At 49.7% G+C, this 17,224-nt stretch overlaps 1 protein-coding gene and 1 long non-coding RNA gene across 2 annotated transcripts in view; one reads left to right on the top strand and one right to left on the bottom strand.

Moving 5' to 3' along the window:
• Positions 1 to 8,366, bottom strand: part of EIF2B3 (eukaryotic translation initiation factor 2B subunit gamma) — a 1,062,507-nt gene extending 1,054,141 nt beyond the window's left edge. The window contains exon 1 of the mRNA XM_069642355.1: positions 8,236 to 8,366. The gene's annotated coding sequence lies outside the window, so the exon portion shown is untranslated. The remainder of the gene's footprint in view (positions 1 to 8,235) is intronic.
• A 65-nt stretch (positions 8,367 to 8,431) lies between these two features.
• Positions 8,432 to 17,224, top strand: part of LOC138549616 (uncharacterized) — a 44,152-nt gene continuing 35,359 nt past the window's right edge. Inside the window, exon 1 of the long non-coding RNA XR_011293399.1 lies at positions 8,432 to 8,539. This is a non-coding gene — a long non-coding RNA (uncharacterized lncRNA). The remainder of the gene's footprint in view (positions 8,540 to 17,224) is intronic.

A 17,224-nucleotide genomic window follows, 5' to 3' on the forward strand; every position in this document is an offset into this window, starting at 1 on the left:
TGCTACTTAACAGAATGTGCTCTTACCACATCAATATTTGTGACTTTATTATTATTATTATTATTATTTTTTTTAATGGGAAGTTACCTTTTCTAATGCGTTCAATTTCCGAGACAATATTTGTGTGGACAGATGTGGAAGTCTACCCATATCCTAAGTGGCACCTTTGTGTTCGTGAAAAGGCCTTTTGTACCCTACTAACTGTTGGCAGACACTTTTGAAGAAACATTTTCAGTGGGTAAAAAGCAACGTGCAACAATAGTGATAATAGCAGAAGCATTAGACCAATTAGTGCTTCTAAATTGCAGGTGCGACAATATCCACAGCAAGCATTTAGATGGAAAAAAATCACTGACTTCAACCCTGATGCCACTTACTAGGTTAGGGAATCAATCTGCATCCATGATGATGCCTATGTCCTTTAAATATTAGGCTGATAAGAGTGCATTTATAACAGTTCACCAAAAACTGCTCTCCACCCTTGTGCTCAGCAGAGTTGCTCAAGCGGGCTCTTGGTCTTCCCTTCTACTCCTTCCCCTCGGTAGACATATTCCTCAACTTTGCACACACACTCTCTACACCCTATCCAGATCCTTCCACGCTTCTATCTACTGACAGTGTGCAGGCGGGCTCTCACTCTACAAAGCTCTGTAGTCAGACTAACACTGTCCCATGCCCCCTCAGCTGGGTTTCCTCTCGTTTCTGCTCTTTCTTCATATTCGCCCAGCTCCACTGGACGAACCCAATGCCCATCATAATCGAGGTTAGCCAAACAGTGAATTTATTTAAAGCTTAGCTTAATTTTCACTTGTATGCTAAAGAGGGGGTTACACTCTGCCCTCTCCCACATCTTCCCTACCTGACCTAACTACTCCCTCTGATGACGCTTAATAAGGGCTTTTTGTATAGTTATACAGTGCTCATCTCTAGATTTAAACACTTCCCCCTTAGGTTAATGTTACTGTTTCTTCTACATGTACATTTTCATGTGTGTTTTGTCCCTGGTCTATGTCTCGCTTCTCTTTACACATTCATACACTTTCTCATCACTTGAGGTGGCCAGGACACGGATATCGCTTTTGGATATAGTTCCTGGGGGTGGACCAGTGCGGGATGATCACCTGGGTGAGGGGTCTTCTGCGAGTGGAACACTGGACGGTGAGATGCGGTATCCCCTTCCCTGTAACACCTTAACCCCATCCTACCAGGTAGGATATGTAGGAACTCACCCCCCCCCCCGTTTACAACACAAACAATTTCTCACAGACAGCCCGCCATGAGAGAAAAAATTGACTAACACCCGGGTCCTATACCGGACGTGTCCCAATACAATGGTCAGGCAATTACTGACCATCACACACACCTGACTACCATTACACTTCCAAACACGGATAAAAGGTGGAGCACGAGAGCCCACTTTGAGTGAGGCAAAGCACACAAGGAAACAGCAGTTCCAAGATGGTAGTTTAACAAGAGGAGAAAAACGGCAAAACAGAAGGGGATCGCAAGGAGGGAAGTACCCATGACCTTTTCAACAAGGAACCGTTACGCTTTTTATTCTCGAGGCTTCGTGAAAGTAAGAACAGGAAACCAGGCTGAGGAATCCTGCATGGTACGTCGGAGGTACCCAGGGCCCTCCTGCGTCAATTATCAAGGAGGTGCCAGTCAACAGCTGCCTTGGTCATGTCCTTGGCTCCAACAACAAAGCAGCGTCAGTGAAATCAACACAGCCGATGAGTTGGGGAGACCAATATCAGACCAGTCTGTGTTGAAACCAAGGTTGCAAGCGGCAACATTGTATGGCGAGCGCTGGAGCAAACAGTGTATGAAACACGTGTGATAACCAACACCAGTAAAGTTGAATTGCAGATGAATGAGTGAACTTTGAAACCAAGATACAATACCTTTGACAGAGTGGTCCGGCACTGTATGTGTGCTCATTCGAAGGTCTCTGTAAGGTATCCAGCTGAGAGGTGGAAAAAGTGGAATAGAGGCAAAGATATGTAAATCGAAGTGGTACTGCGACGGGTCAAGCAAAATCCTGTGCACAATCGAATGTCTTTGATAAGTTGATGGAAAAATAGATAAAGTTGGTCCGAGCACGGCAGAGGGAGATCAATTGAAAGCTTTGTGTTAAGCCAGGTTTGTGTAAGTAGATAAATTGGTCCGAGACCTTCAGGTGGAAACTAATTGAAGATTTTGTCCTAAAGCGGATTTGAGCCCGGCGGAGGGGGATCTGGGGTGATCAGTGAATCACTGAGAAATAAGATACGTGAAAATCTTGAGAACACAGTAAATCACCTAAGAAAATTGCATACATCTGAAAGAAGAAAGGAACTTTAATGTATGTTTGTTGCATCAGGCCCTCTGAAAGAAGAGACTTTGAATGGTAAAAGACTTTGGCACAGAAGGCCATGATGGTAACATTTTGAATTGCACCCTCGTGCTAGAGTAGCCAGAGGCTGTGCTAAGCTCGAGTGTGCAGCCTTATCCCGTGCTGAAAATGTGGGGAAGGAAGCCAACAGCTTGAATATCCTGACATATCATTTCTTGAACACTTTTCTTTTGCATAAAATTGCTTCCCATACTATTTGTATTTAGAGATAAGGATTGGCAATAGGTTTATTAGCATAGGCCCTTTTATTTTGACAAGACACCACTAGGACTGCGTTATTTTCTGATGGTCGTAGCTTGCTCCCATCTTTAGATTTAGGATTAGATGGGTGTTTTGCAAACCCAATTGAAGCTCAATAAACACCCTTGAACTGTGGTCACTTGCGTCTGTCTTACTGTTGATACCATGCCTTCCTAACAGGGATAGAGCTGGACAGCACATACAGAGTGGGGCTACAGAGGGGAGAGGAAGCGGCCAGACCCAGAGATGTAGTGGTGGCCTTACACAAGTACAGGCAAAAGGAGAAGGTGCTGGCGGCTGCCAGGAGGGCCAGATCAATCAGCTACAATGGCTCGGAAGTTCAGCTATTCCAGGACCTAGCCCAGACCACCCTGGTGAAGAGTAGGTTGATGGGCCTGGTGGTGCGCGCCCTAATGTAGGTGGACATACGCTATAAATGGACCTTTCCCTTGGGACTACTGTTCGAATGGGAAGGGAAACCGCATGGGGTCACCACCTGCGAGGAAGGTATGAGTGTCCTGAGGATTGAGGACAAAGGGTCACCAAGTCAAGAACAAAGAGCGGCGAGAAAACCACTCAAGAGGAAAATGTGGGAGTGGACTAAGTTTTCAACAAGAGGCTAAAAGAAATGGTGCGAAGGGGCCTGGTTAAGCACCCCTGATGAGGGGGCAGGAGTAGAAGGTGCCCAAACGCCCATCAATACAGGAGCACCATGCTGAGCACATAGGGGGTTACAGGAAGGAATGTGGTAACCCGCCTGGGGGAGGTAGTTAGTTGAAAGGTACTGGGGGAGGTGGGTGGTGCAGGATGTTTTTGTTTATCTACATGAGTCTAGGAGGACCCACACAGGTAAGCTCTGGGTTGTTATGAGGGCTCAATTCCAGAGATGAAGGGTCAGGGGGAGCTAGAGGCTGTTTGAGCCCACCCAGAGAGGGTGAGGAGGGGTTGGGGGTGAGGGTGAAGGGAGAAGGATATTCGGGGGGGATCCCAACGGCAGCCACTCATCATTAGTGCGAGCCGTGCTGTAAGAGTGCTTCGGGAGACCTCCCTAAATGTCAGGAGACTTAATTCCCCAGTTAAGAGAAAGAAGGTGGAACAGTTCTTGGGGGACACAGAGAGTAGGTATCTGGCGGCCTCTTTCCAATGGGAGAGGGGAACATATACAGTGCCAGCAATATACGCCCCCTATATGGGGCGAGATGGGTTCTTCGGGCGGCACTGACCAAATTGAAGACTTTTGCCAAAGGGCAGATAATATTGGTAGGTGAATTTAATATGGCGTGGGACCCAAGAGAAGACAGGAGAGCAAGGGTGTTCCACAACCAGGTATTGCCATCTGCCTGCTTGAAGGAACACATGGCCCAATTGGCGTTGGTAGACGGAACTGAGGGATGCGGGGGGGGGCTACACATTTTATTCCCACGTTCAAAGATCCTTCTCAGGGATAGAAGATGCCTCGATTTTGAGGTCACTATTGGGTAGGGTCGCGGGGATAGAGCTAGGAGTGATCGCCCTGTCAGACCATGTGCCCATAACGATTATCTTAAATATGGGGCAGAACGAACCGGGCCTATGGCAGTGGAAGTTTCCTAGCCACATCCTTAAGGAATGAGTCTTATGCAAGGACATAAAAGAATAAAATCTTGGATTACTTTGCACTTAAAGCAACAAAGGGTGTACGCGACCAGGTGGTGTGGGAGCTCATAGCGTTGAAGTGTCAGAGGGACAAACAACTAGATCTCTTACAGGAGGAATTGGAAGCTACACTTAAACAAATAATGGCTCAAATGGCAAATAACACGGGGCATATGCTGCAAAGGGAATATCGGCTGATTAGAGGGCAATTAGATGTTTTGCAGACTACAGCTGCAGAGCGTTCATTGCTCAACCTCCAACAGAGGTATTATGTCAAAGCCAATAAGGCGGATCGCCTGTTAGCGAGGTTGATTAGGAAAAAAGAAGCGTTTAGGAGAATACTTAAAATAAAGGCGAGGGGCAAGAAAGCACTGCTCTACCCGACATTACTTGGGTCTTCACAGAATATTATTCTTCCCTGTACACATCAGATTCCCCGGAGGAGGGAGCCCAAAGGGAATACCTGTTCCGGTGCCCTCTCCCTAAGATCACTCCTCAAGAACGGGAAGAATTTGAGGGAGACATTACTCCAGAAGTAGTAAGGGTGGCTATAGCTGGCTTGCCATCAGGAAAGACCCCGGGGCCGGACGGCTTTCTTTTTTTTTTTTTTTTTACTTTTATTTTTGCTGACAGAGGCAAAAGGCATACACACACATCCGAGCAATAGACACAAATTCGTTGCATATACAGGTGAATACAGAGCATATAGGCAAAATTATGGTAACAGCGGTTGAGTAATAACATATCACAGAGCACCAAGATGCCGAACAGCAATAGGGACGTTAGGGGGATTCATCCACCGAGGAAGTGTCATTTAAGCTAATCAAGTAGCTGTTGAATGCAGACCATATGTTTCGAGGACGAGAACGTACTGGGAACATACCCAGAAACTCCTCCTCACAGTTTCGGGACCAGGTGAGTAAATTTAACCATTTCTGGAATGTGGGGGGGGCTGGGGTTCTTCCAGCTTTGTAGGACACACTTTTTGGCTATGATACAGCCTACATTTAAGAACTTAATAATGTCTCTCGCTCCCCCGGTCTGCCACACTCCAAACAGAACCCCCATTGGATCAGGGTCCACCTCAGTATCAGTGGGCCGGACGGCTTTCTAGCATGTTTCTGCCAAATCTTTAAAGAGGCACTAATAATGCGCTTTGTGCAGCTCTTCAACTCTTTTGGGGGACGGGCAAGGTGCATCACCCTGTCAAGGGAAGAAGCCATGGTCACTCTCTGCGGTTCGTACTGGCTGATTGCCCTTATTAATCTAGACACAAAGATCTACACCAAGTTTCTGGCATCATGCCTGGATAAGCTCCTCCCCAAACTGAGTGATCCCAACCAGTCATGATTTATTAGGCATAGGCAGACCTCATAACATTCAGCGGGTCCGTCACCTGATTGAAAAAGTAAATAAATCTAGAACCCCTGCACTTTTACTAGCGTTGGATGCCTAGAAGTCATTCGACCAGGTCGAATGCCCATATCTCTTCCATACCATGGCGGTTATGGGATGCGGTTCTAAATTCCTTTCAATGGTAAGAGCCAACTTCCGACTCTTTCCTTGCGCCTGGCAATCAACGGGCAACTTTCCGAGAGGATCAAGGTTTCACAAGGCACTAAGCAGGGTTTCCCGCTCTCCCCGCTCTTATACGCCATCCACCTAGAGCTGCTCTTGGCCAGCATTAGGGCCTCCCCGGATATTAGTGGGATTCCCTTTGGAGGTGAGGGGAGTAGAGTCGCAGCATTTGCTGATCACATGCTCCTCTTGATCACAGAACCAGAAACCTCATTCCCAGGCATCTTGCGGGATCTTCTTCTGTTTAAGGGTGGGGAGGCAGGGTTAAAGAAAAAATGACCACACATCAGAGTTAATAAACTTGACTGCCTCCTCAGAAAAGATTCAGGAATTGCAGGGTATAGTACCCTATAGATGGCCAGAAATCGACATTAGATATTTGGGGGTAATATCATTGGTTCTCTGGGTGCTGTTTACCGTGCTAACTACCCACCTTTAGCAGAAAAGCTGCACCTGCTGCTGGTGGAATGGGTGCCCTTATCAATATCCTGAATGGGGAGGATAAATGCCCTTAAAATGGTGATTTTTCCAGAGTTCCTGTACTAGTTCACGGCCCTGCCAGTGGGGTATCCCCAAGCTTTCTTCAGGACCCTTCAAAAACATGGGAGGTCATTTATTTGGAACCGCAAGAGACCTAGGGTAGCTATGCAGATGCTAATGTCTCCCAGAAGCAAGGGAGGGCTGGGAGCGCCAAACTTTCATCTCCATTTCCATGCGGCTCACATCAGAGTGATCCGGGATTGGTTCAGGGACGATCGCAGGAAAGTCTGGATTGGTTCAGGGACGATCGCGGGAAAGTCTGGATTGGTTCAGGGACGATTGCGGGAAAGTCTTGTGTCGAATGGACAAAATCGGTGGTAGGCTTGCCGCTGGGCGAGCTATTGTGGCGACCCAAGGGGGATAGACCTGCAAACATGTACCGTGGCAGGATAGGGGGCCTAGTGGGGGACTAATGGGATGAGCTGGTGTGGAGGGTGAACTTGACCACCTTCCCTCCCCCGCTGACTTTCGCGTTTAGCAATCCCTAGTTCACACCCGGTATGGAAAAGGGGGGCCTGCAATGGGTGGGAGGCGGCAGGGTGCCGTAAACTATGTGACATGTTCTTGGGTCAGACATGAAATCCTTTGCACAGTGCAAGTAGGGCTTCAGGCTAGATGAGTGGGAGAGGTATCGCTACTCTTAACTGAGGCACTGGCTTACAAACCCAATGGTGATGTCAGAGGCCACCAGGGATCTCACGCCCTTTGAACGGTTCTTAACGACACACACAGGGGACAGGCATTTGGTAGGAGCATTATATGGGATTATAGGAGGTAGGGCACTATAAGGAGCAGTGGGAAACTGCAGTGGGGCAGCCGCTGGAGGGGGAGGGTTGGACTCAGTTATGGGCAGATATCCCCAAGTTCACGCGGGCCATCCAGATTCAGGTGATGTGGGTTAAGATACTGGTCCAATGGCATCTCACCCCAGAAAAACTACATAAAGTCGGCCCAACTGCGTCAGCGCTCTTCTGGAGGGGATGTGGGGAACTGGGGTTGCGGAAGCATATCTGGTGGGAATGCCCAGTCATACAGCCTTATTGGGACATGATCCGTGCAGCAATGAATAGTATTTTTCCGAGTCTGATGCCGGACAACATAGGGATGGCCATTAAGGAAATGGGCGAGGTTCTGGAAAATCTACCCCCGAAAGTTCAAAGAAAGACATACGTCATCCTGATAGTGGCAGCAATAATTGTGGTGGCACCAAAATGGAAACAAAAAGCTGCCCCCACAGAACACGAATGGGTGGTAAAATCTGGAACTTTGTGGCACTGGAGTGCTAAATGCCTTTGTGCAAAACAATCTTATTCCATATCTGTACAATAGTTAACAAATGTATGAGGATCCCAAAAATGTACCTTGCACAAAATGTCAATCAACTAATAATCATGCTCATTGATAAAAGTGGATATCTGTATCATACCAAAGCTGTTAATTTGGCTACATTGCATATATAAGGTGCTTAGTGCTTACCGATCATATTCCGTGCTTAATGTATAGAGTCACTTACACCAGACCAAGGTGTGTGTAGTAGCTGCACAGCAGTTAATGCGCCTGCGAGCATTCCAAGGGCTGAAACGTACCTGTGTCTACAAGGCTGCCCCGTGTAATTTCAAAACCGATGTTTAGAAAGTCACGTACTTACTATTTTTAATTTCAACATGTGATGAGTACAATACAACGAAGTACAGCTGCAGCTTCTACCTTCAATGTGCATTTCCAGAGGCTACAAAAGGGCTCCTCTTACCAATAGAACAACAAAGTGGCGAGAACGATCTAAGTGAATGGATGCTAAAAGAAATGCTTATGAAATTCATTACAAGAGCTAGAACTCATGCACTCACCAGATGCTGCACGGAAACAGAAAAGGGGTGCTTGGTAAAGGAAGGCCTTGTGTTGCTTTCATTATCAATTGAAACACAAATTTAAAGTCCATATAAGACCCGATAGCATCGTGCGTCTGTTTAAAAGTTTGCCGACACTTTCTAAAATGCCTTCAAGGCGTAATGACGTGTTACTCGTATTCTGAAATCTTCGTGACGTTTTCAAAAGGACGACTACGTGATTAGGAAGAGAAAGTTTGGGTTTATTTTTGGTAGTTTGGTTTCGGTTGCAGCAACAGCGGGTCTTTGTGTGTCTTCTTCGCTGGTAAGTAGTATCTTCATCCCCCCGACACCCTAATTATGGCCGGGAATTTCGGAGCACATGTGTTTTTTTGGGAAATCCGGCTGCCAGCAAAGAGGTGTTGGGATGAGAAGGGGGATGGGATCCTGGGGGAGAAGGGAGCAGAGCAGGTACGGATGAGGGTGGTGGAGGCAGGTTGGCGAGAAGGGAGTGGGGAAGTCGGGGAGAAGGAGTGAACGGAGGCAGTTGCGAGCGAAGGTGGGCAGGAGAAAATCCGTAATGGGAGAAGTGGCGTGGGTTGGGGGTCAGTTGATGTGGAAAAGGGCAGGTGAAGGACAGGATGCGACATTAGGGAGAAGTGATGAAGGTTGGGGGGGGGGGAGTCGATGAGAAGGATGCATGCAAAACGAATTTTGATAGAAAATGTAGGCACACACAGAAGTACATTATCTGGCTAGTTTTGGGTTTGTTTCTAACTGTTTGGACTATAATGGGTTACCTTTTCTGGCACTACTGCCCAGTAGTAGCTGTAGTGTTCCAGCAACAAGTGGTTATGCAGGTGATGACGGAAAATCCAATATGGAGGGGGCACCCCGATAACTCGGGCAGGGTCCTGCTCCTCCCTCTCCCCTGGGTAAGGGGGAGGGTGCCAGCCAAAGCGCGGTAAAATCAGCCAAAGCCTGCGAAGGGCTAACAAAAGAAAGGGGCGGGGGAGGCCCCTTATAAGCAGGGGGGCGGGGGAGGCCCCTTATAAGCAGGCAGGCGTCCTGCTGCAGGAAGCATCCAGCCCATACAGAAGGACGCCCGCCACAAGGAGAAGGGGGATTTTCGTTTGTTCATCACGAAGTGCTGCTGGATCGAGGAGCAGCAGTCTCTCTAGACTACCACAAAGCTGCAGTGCTGGTGCCTGGGGCCGCTGCGCTTGGAAGGGGGGCAGTCGTCACTGCACCCAACATCCGGGAGGCGAAGCAATGAGAGGAGCATCGTGTATACACTCACAGTGGAGTGAGCGGGAGTTACGAGTGGACGGGGACAGCAGGGCTGGTGAGAGACATTGCGGAAACAGAAGCCGGGCCGGAGGGAGCTTGATCAGCTGCCCGATGGCAGGGACCGAGGAGCTGAGCCGGGAAAGGCGCGATGCACCGGGGAGGCGCCGAGAACAAGCACGGTGAGCGGGCAGCCGTGATGAGACTTTATTAACATTCGGGCCGCCCGTGGGTGAATATTTTGAAAAAAACTGGGGCACTGTTGAAGGATTCGCTGAATGGGCCACCTTGGTGAAACCAGGAAGTACTGATTTACAAACCGACAAGTTTCTCGCTCGCGGGCACCGAACGGGCGGAGTGAGAGCTACCAAGAGCATTGGCCACAGTGGTGCGGTGCAGGGCTGCCGGTGACTCAAATGGAGGCTCAATTTGAAAGAAGGATTCAAATTATCACGGTGGGGGATGGATCTTGAGTCATTTTTCGCCATGGCAAGGCTGGCGGCAGCAGCACACGGGCAAAACTGGATGAACACAATGGTCCTGCAGCAAGGCTCTGAAGTGGCGGGTCCTAGTCAGAGGGAGGAATCCCAATGATGTTTCAGGACAACCTGAATGAGGTTTTAAGGGACATACAAGTGTTGGAAGAAGGGGGTGAAGAGGAGCGAGGCCAGGAAGAGGAGGCGCACACTCCAAAGAGGAAGAGAACTATGACTGAGAAGGCAAAGGCAGCCAAGCAGCAGGCCAATAACAACAAGAAGCCCAGAGGAAAGGGGAGGGCGCAGGATGATAAAGCCATACTGGCACCGAAACCTGCTGAGGCTCCAGGGAACCGTGGTGGACTACCCAGCACTCCTGTAACCAGACCGGTGGTAGTAGCTGCGGAAGGACCCACATCCCTAGAGATGGTTAAAGGTATGTTTATGCAGTGTATGCAGGCATGGGGAAAAAGGGGACATTGTCAAATATTGAGCGGTAATGAAAATGCTTTTAATCAACTGGGAAGTCAGGCTGGACTTGTTCACCATCAGGGCTTGAGTCATGCTCCAGGGGGTCCTGGAGCGGGGTATACCAAGCAGTGGCTTTGCCCAGCGCAGGTCCGATAGGGGGAGGTAGCCAGTCGCTTCAAGACAGGGCTACCCCAACTGGAACACAACAGGGGCCGGCCTGGTGGGGGCAAGGTTTGTCAGGCCCGGGGGTCATCACCTGTAATGGGGGAACCAAGGGGCTCATCCAGCAGCAGCAATTACAAGCAATCCAGCGCAGGTTGGAATGTGGAGCAACATCACCCAGTATGGGTGAGCAATGACCGGTTTTGCACCATTCCGGGTGGCAGGGAACTCATTGGTATGGAACATCCCATGGGTCACTAAGGAAAAGCTGTGGCGAAAGGAATTTATTGAAATTTTGGACTTGGTGGGGATGGTACCCTTGGGGGAAGGCTTAAGGGATTTATCAGAAAAAGAGGAGAAGAGAGAAAGGGAGAGAGCCAAGGTGGAACCTACCATACATAACTGGCTTAAGGCTTTCAGAATGTATATGTCTATTGTGCTGGAGAGAGTCCCATAGGATGCATTAGCAATGATTGCATATGAGCAGTATATCCACTACCTATATCTGAAATATGGGGGTGAGGGTTACGGATCCATTTGCATCTCCTCCCATGGAGAATTTTGTGATGTCACCATTGGGGTTGGTCCCCAAGAAAGAGGAGGGGCAGTATCACTTGATCCACCACCTCTCCTTCCCGGAGGGGGAATCTGTGAATGATGGCATAGCAGAGTCTGCTTTCTGGTTGCTCCCTATCCACGAGGAAATTCATCATTTGCTGGGATTCAAGGTACAGGACCAATATTTCTATGACAAATGTTTGCCAATGGGCTCTGCTATTTCGTGTACATATTTTGAGGCATTCAGCACCTTCTTGGAGTTTGCAGTGAAGGATAAGGTGCATGCGGGCCGGGTTTTGTATTATTTGGATGACTTTTTGTTCATGGACAAGGAAGGGACCGGGTAGTGCAGGGCACTCATGAGCGCTTTCGATGGGTTGATGGAGGCCATGGGGTCCCGCTAGACGAGGGGAAGATGGAGGGTCCTGCCACAACCTTGGCATTTGTGGGGATTGAAATTGACTCTGTTAAGGGCGAGTGTGGGCTCCCTCCTGATAAGGTACAGAGGTTGAAGGAGACGATCAAGGGGTTAAAGGGCAGGAGCAAGGCTACCTTAAGGGAACTTTAGTCGCTGGCAGGCAATCTCAATTTTGCTGGGAAAGTCGTCCCTAAGGAAAGTGTTGCAAGAAGTATCAAGCTCAAAACAGTGGGATTGCGGCATGCCTCCCAACATGTACGATAGGTCCCGAAGTAAGGGAGGATCTCGGCATGTGGGAACATTTTTTGAATAATTTCAATGGGGTGTTGCTGTGGCGGGAAAAGTGGGCCAGCAGTGAGAGGCTCAAGCTGTTCACGGATTTGTCGGGGGCTCACGGTTTTGGGGCAATTTTGGGCAGCAATTGGTGTGGTAAGGCCTGGCCATCAGAGTGGCATCAGAAGGGGATCACCAGGGATCTCACGTTGCTCGATTGTGGTTACATTTAAAATGGGGGGGGGAAATGTTAAAAAAAAATGTGTCATTATGGTCTGACAATCTGGCAGTGGTACAGAGGTACAGATCATCAATCAGGGGACAGCCAGCAATCCAAGGGTGTTCAGACTGCTTAGGGAACTCACCAGGAGCGTCCTTGCATTAAACATCGAGGTCAGGGCTTGGCACATTCCAGGGGTCAAGAACGTAGCCGCTGACGCGCTCTCTCGTTTACAGTGGGAAAAGTTCTGGGGTAATTGTCCAGAAGCAGGCAAGGTGATGACTCCGTTCAAGGATCACTGGTGGGGCGTAATTGGGGTGATCTAAGTGCGCTGATACACACAGCACTAGCACCTGGCACGACAAGAAGATACCAGGCATGCTGGGAGCGGTTCTTGGCATTTCAAAGAGAATTTCTGTTTGAAGGGCAGAAAGATTCACTGGTGCGTGCCTTTGTGGGATGCTGTTGGCGGTCAGGCAGAACTAGAGCCTGGATGGCTTACCACTTGGCAGCAATAGCGTATTATTTGAAGCTGCATGGCAAAGTTGACCCCACTAAGGAACATTACATTGTAACGGCCATGAAAGGTTGGGTAAAGCAGGTGGTGAAGACGCCTGATGAAAGGCGGCCCTTTGACATTGTAAAACTGCATGGGGTGATTCATTGCTTGAAGGTGGTGTGCCGCAATAATCCGGAGAGTGTTCTCCGCGGCATTCACAAATGCCTTCTTTGGCGTGTTCAGGGTGAGGGGGCTAGTGCCTGAGAATAAGGAGGGTAAGGGCACCGGTTCTTGAGAGTAGGGGATGTACAGGTGATGGAGGATTGGGTTAACACTTGCCTAAGAAGGTCAAAAACCGACCAGAGGGGTAGAGGGGCCACCGTGACACTCCATGCCGTCCAGCGGAGTACAGTCTGCCCAGTGGCGGCCTTGGTAAACTACCTCCAACAGAGGCCGCTCTCCGACAAGGAATCCCCACTGCTACTGCACAGGGATGGGTCCGCATTGAGCCGCTTCCAGTTTAGGAGGGTAATGGACATGGCACTGAAAAGAATGGGGATGTCAGAAGGGGTGTTCGGGACACGTTCTTTTAGGATTGGGGCAGCCACCTCCGCGGCAGCTGAGGTCTTGGAGTCTGATGACATCCAGCTGTTGGGGAGATGGTCTTCTGGGTATTTTAAGAGATACATCAGACTGGATAAATTGTAGTGTTGACCCGCTGCCTTCTCATCTCCTTCCATCTATTAGCAGCACAGAGGAGGAGGAGGTCCGTCTGGGTGGTAGGGCGCATTCCTTTGTGTCAGGGGATGGGGCAAGCTGGACGGAAAAACAGGAGGGATTGACGGCCGGTGAGTATAAGATATGGTGGCACAGGATGCCCGGGAAGAGATGGACCCAGCTCCAAGGGCAAATTCGCAAGTTGATGGGTAAGCAGCAGAAGCCGGAGGTCTTGGGTATTCATCTGGGCGGTAATGACTTTACAAGCATGGGGAGGGGTGCTTTGTTAAGGGAGATGTTTTTGTTGCAGGAGTAGGGGAGACTAAGATTGTGTGGTCCGAAATAATTCCAAGACGGGAATGGAGGGGGGCCGAGAACCACGCGGCAGTGGAAAGATCAAGGAAGAAATTGAATTGCGCTATGTCAAAATTCTGCAAGGGCAGAGGTTTTCCACAGATCAGACATGGCTTGATCAACTTGAAGTACCCAGAATATTATCTAACGGATGGTGTGCATTTGTCTGCGATGGGGATGGAGCTCTTTTTCTGGAATGTGTGCACTAAGCTCCTGGAGTTGTGAACAAGGAAAAGGGGAGAGCCACAGTGGACGGTAACCCACCTGTGGTGTGGCAGTGTTTGGGCGACCAAGCACAAGAGACAGACTCCGAATGAGCCATGAGGAAGCCGGAAGGGTCTTATCTCTTCTCAGACCAACGCCTCTTGGGAGCCGAAGCGGCAGGGGCGCCTGGTGGTAACAGTAAGGGCTCAGCTTCCCCCAGAAAAAACGGCGCTCTCCCCGCCCACGAACACCTGCAAGGGCAGGCAGGGCTTAGGCACGAAGGGTTGGGACAGTTGGGACTACTGTGGACTTTGTGCAAGAAAGGGGGAAGCAGGTTGTTGGACATGGAGCAGGCACCGCACCTTCAGAACTATTTTCACTAATATGTGCAGTGTTTGTAATGATGATGTTGTGAAAATAAATCTGCGGCCGTTTTTTGCCAAAATGAAGACTAGTCTCATTCTGCCCTTACTAAGGGGAAAGGGAAGGAATGGGAAATTTAGCAAATATAATGTTGGTATTACAAATGGACAAATGCACGGGTTATCGCATGAGCAGGACAACAGAAGTTGGAGCAAGCGTGTCGAGGGGGAGCGTGGCGTACACTGGTGTTCATCCAAGAACGAGGAGGAGAGAGTGGCAAGTACATTTTCAGGCACGTTTTCCCTGACCCAGATTACGTTTTGGAACTGGTACAGGAGTGCAATATACGTGTGTTCCTGTGTAGAGGGGTACGTTTTTTGTCTCGGTTTTTATGGGCAATAGTTAAGGGTTTTGGGGGACTGGATATTTATGGTCCTGTGCAGAAGGGTGGAATATTGTGTTCCTGTGTAGAGGGGAAATTTGTCGTTTGCAGAAGTGGGTTTTAATGTGGTAATTTGTCATGTGCATCAGAGGGGTGAGATATGATTTTTGTCAAGTGCAATGTGAGTGCGGTGGGATTGCCCTGCACAGGGGGTATTGGTTTTATGCTGCAGCAAGGGGTGGTGTGGGTGTGATGCAGTCTTTTTAGAGGGCCTTTGTCCTTATCAGAAAAGTACAGTACATGTGGGCCTGTGTACTGGTGTGATTAGTACGACACAGGGGTTGTTGGCCATTTGTTGTGGTCAACGGAGAGTGTGTAGGTATGCTCTTTGGAGCGGGGCAGATTTTGGTTCCCTTTTCTTTGAAAAGAGGCTGCTTTGCCCTATGTGAAGGGACATATTTCTTATGGCCATGGGCAGGGAGTGTATTTGTCCTGTGTGGAATGGCAGATTTCTCGTGGAGAGGGGCCTTTAAACCTGGTTACATTTAGGAGTTGGTTCCTGTGCAGCTATGAAGTGGCCTGCGGATTGATCTGTGAACCTAGTGCATCTACGAGGCATTTGTAAAGTGCGATTAAAATGAAACCTATAAGAGCCGTTTTGGTTGGCGCTTTGAGATACCAGTATTGGACCTTGCTAGAGGGGTTCCAGTCTTACAGATGGTACTTTCTATTGGGTACAACAGGATTGGACACTGTAAGAGTGTGGCATTGTGTACCTTCCAGAGTGGGGTACCTCAGGAATTTTCTTTGGTAAGGGGTTGGGTTCAGTTTATAAAAAGATTGTAAATGGGACTTTGAAAGATTGAACAAGACTTTTGCTGAGGCAGTGTTGGTGGGCTTTTCTTTTTGAAGTGGGTGCCGTTATGTTGTAAATAGGTGTGTGAACCGGGCTTTAGAGAAAGGCATGTCCAGAAAGGGAAAACTGCTTTTATAGGCTCGGGTTGGCCAGAGGAGAGCTTGACAGGTGTGGGGGGGGGGGGGGGGGGGAGATTGTGTAAGGATTCTGGATCAGTCTGTAAAGAAGGGGTCGAGGTGAGGCTGTGCAGAGGGATCTCTCTTTTTTTTTTGTTTTTTGTTTGTTTGTTTGTTTGTTTAATGCCTATGGATGGGGCCTTTGGGGACTTGGATTTGTGTTTAAGAGTAGCTTTACACACATGTCTGATTGGGGTTTTTCAGATCAATCTAAATGGTGATTTGAATTAAGATGTGGGTGTGGTGGCAGAGGGCGCTAGAGACCCGACCAAGATGGCTGCGGCCTATTAAAATCCTTATTAACCTGGTTTATTCCGGCAGTATAACTCCCTAAAACAACCACCAACGCTCCAGTCAGTGTACAGGGAAGAAAATCAGCCGTGCAGAAGCCGGATCCGAAGACCCTGGCCGCCTAGACCCTGCTTCGCGGCGTTCCCAGGTGGCTGGGGCGTCTCGAGAGCTGCGGGAGAGTGTCGGCGGGGGAACGGAGTGGACCGACGCCCGGGACGCCGGCACTACAGGTGCCCCCCTCAGCTCTATCCCCTCAGCAGCAGCCGGGTCCACCAGGCCCCCCGTCCAGCATAAAAGGTATTGTCGACCTCCGGAGATCAGGGCGTGGGCCCGGAGAGGCTCGAGCGGTCCAGCGCCATCCCTGCGGCAGAGAAGCAACATCCCGGCAGAACCTTGCAGCTCCACGGACTCCTGCCGGTGACCCACGCAGCTACATCCTGACGGCGTGGCGACGGCCGGGAGACGGGGCCAACACAAGGGAGTAGAACACGGGCTAGGCCTCACCAGGTACGGCGCACGCTAGGGGGGAGGCGGCTCGAGCGAAGAGCACTCAAAGCAAAGAACCACACTTGTCGCAGCTCGCGACCACCCTCGGGGGGGTGAGAGGGGTTTGTGACTGTGCCCCTTCGGGCTGCGCCCAACAATCCACTTGGCGCTATCTAGCAAGAGGCCCCACTTTGGCGGCACAGTGACACTACCACAGCCAGTCTGCAGGGGCCATAGGACTTCGAACTGAACCAACTATCCTGGGACCTGACTGGCTTGGTCGGCCAATAATCTACCGTCCCGGGCACCAACTAGAACGCATATGGCAGGCACAGTGTCCGGCACAGGCCAACCCTACAGTTGAGCAAAACATCTCGCAAAACCCCCCACAGGGGCACAAGAAACCCCCGCCTCGGCCGCCATACAAACCCTTCAATCAGGCAACCAACGACGCTGCCCATCTGTACCCGCAATGGGGAAAACCGACAAACAGCGCAAACTGAACTTCGAAGCTGGAACCTCGGCAAAAACCCCAAGACACAGCAACAAACCAGAGTCCCCGCCACGTATACTAAACCAAGAGAACGATGCTACCCAGTCCCTTGACATCAGAGCACTGCTCCTGGAACTGAAATCCGGTATCAGTAACTTAGATAGTAAGCTGGACGGCCTCTCGTCCAAAGTCGATCAAGTCCAACATCGGCTAGACACCCACAATGAGCGTCTAGATGAAGCAGAGCAACGGATCTCCACTTTGGACGATGGGGTATCATCTTTAAATACCAAGGTGTCGTCCCTCGAGGCCCAAATGAAAATA

The sequence above is a fragment of the Ambystoma mexicanum genome, chromosome 1q (assembly GCF_040938575.1).
Source record: "Ambystoma mexicanum isolate Mex_15411 chromosome 1q, UKY_AmexF1_1, whole genome shotgun sequence".
NCBI lineage: Eukaryota > Metazoa > Chordata > Amphibia > Caudata > Ambystomatidae > Ambystoma > Ambystoma mexicanum.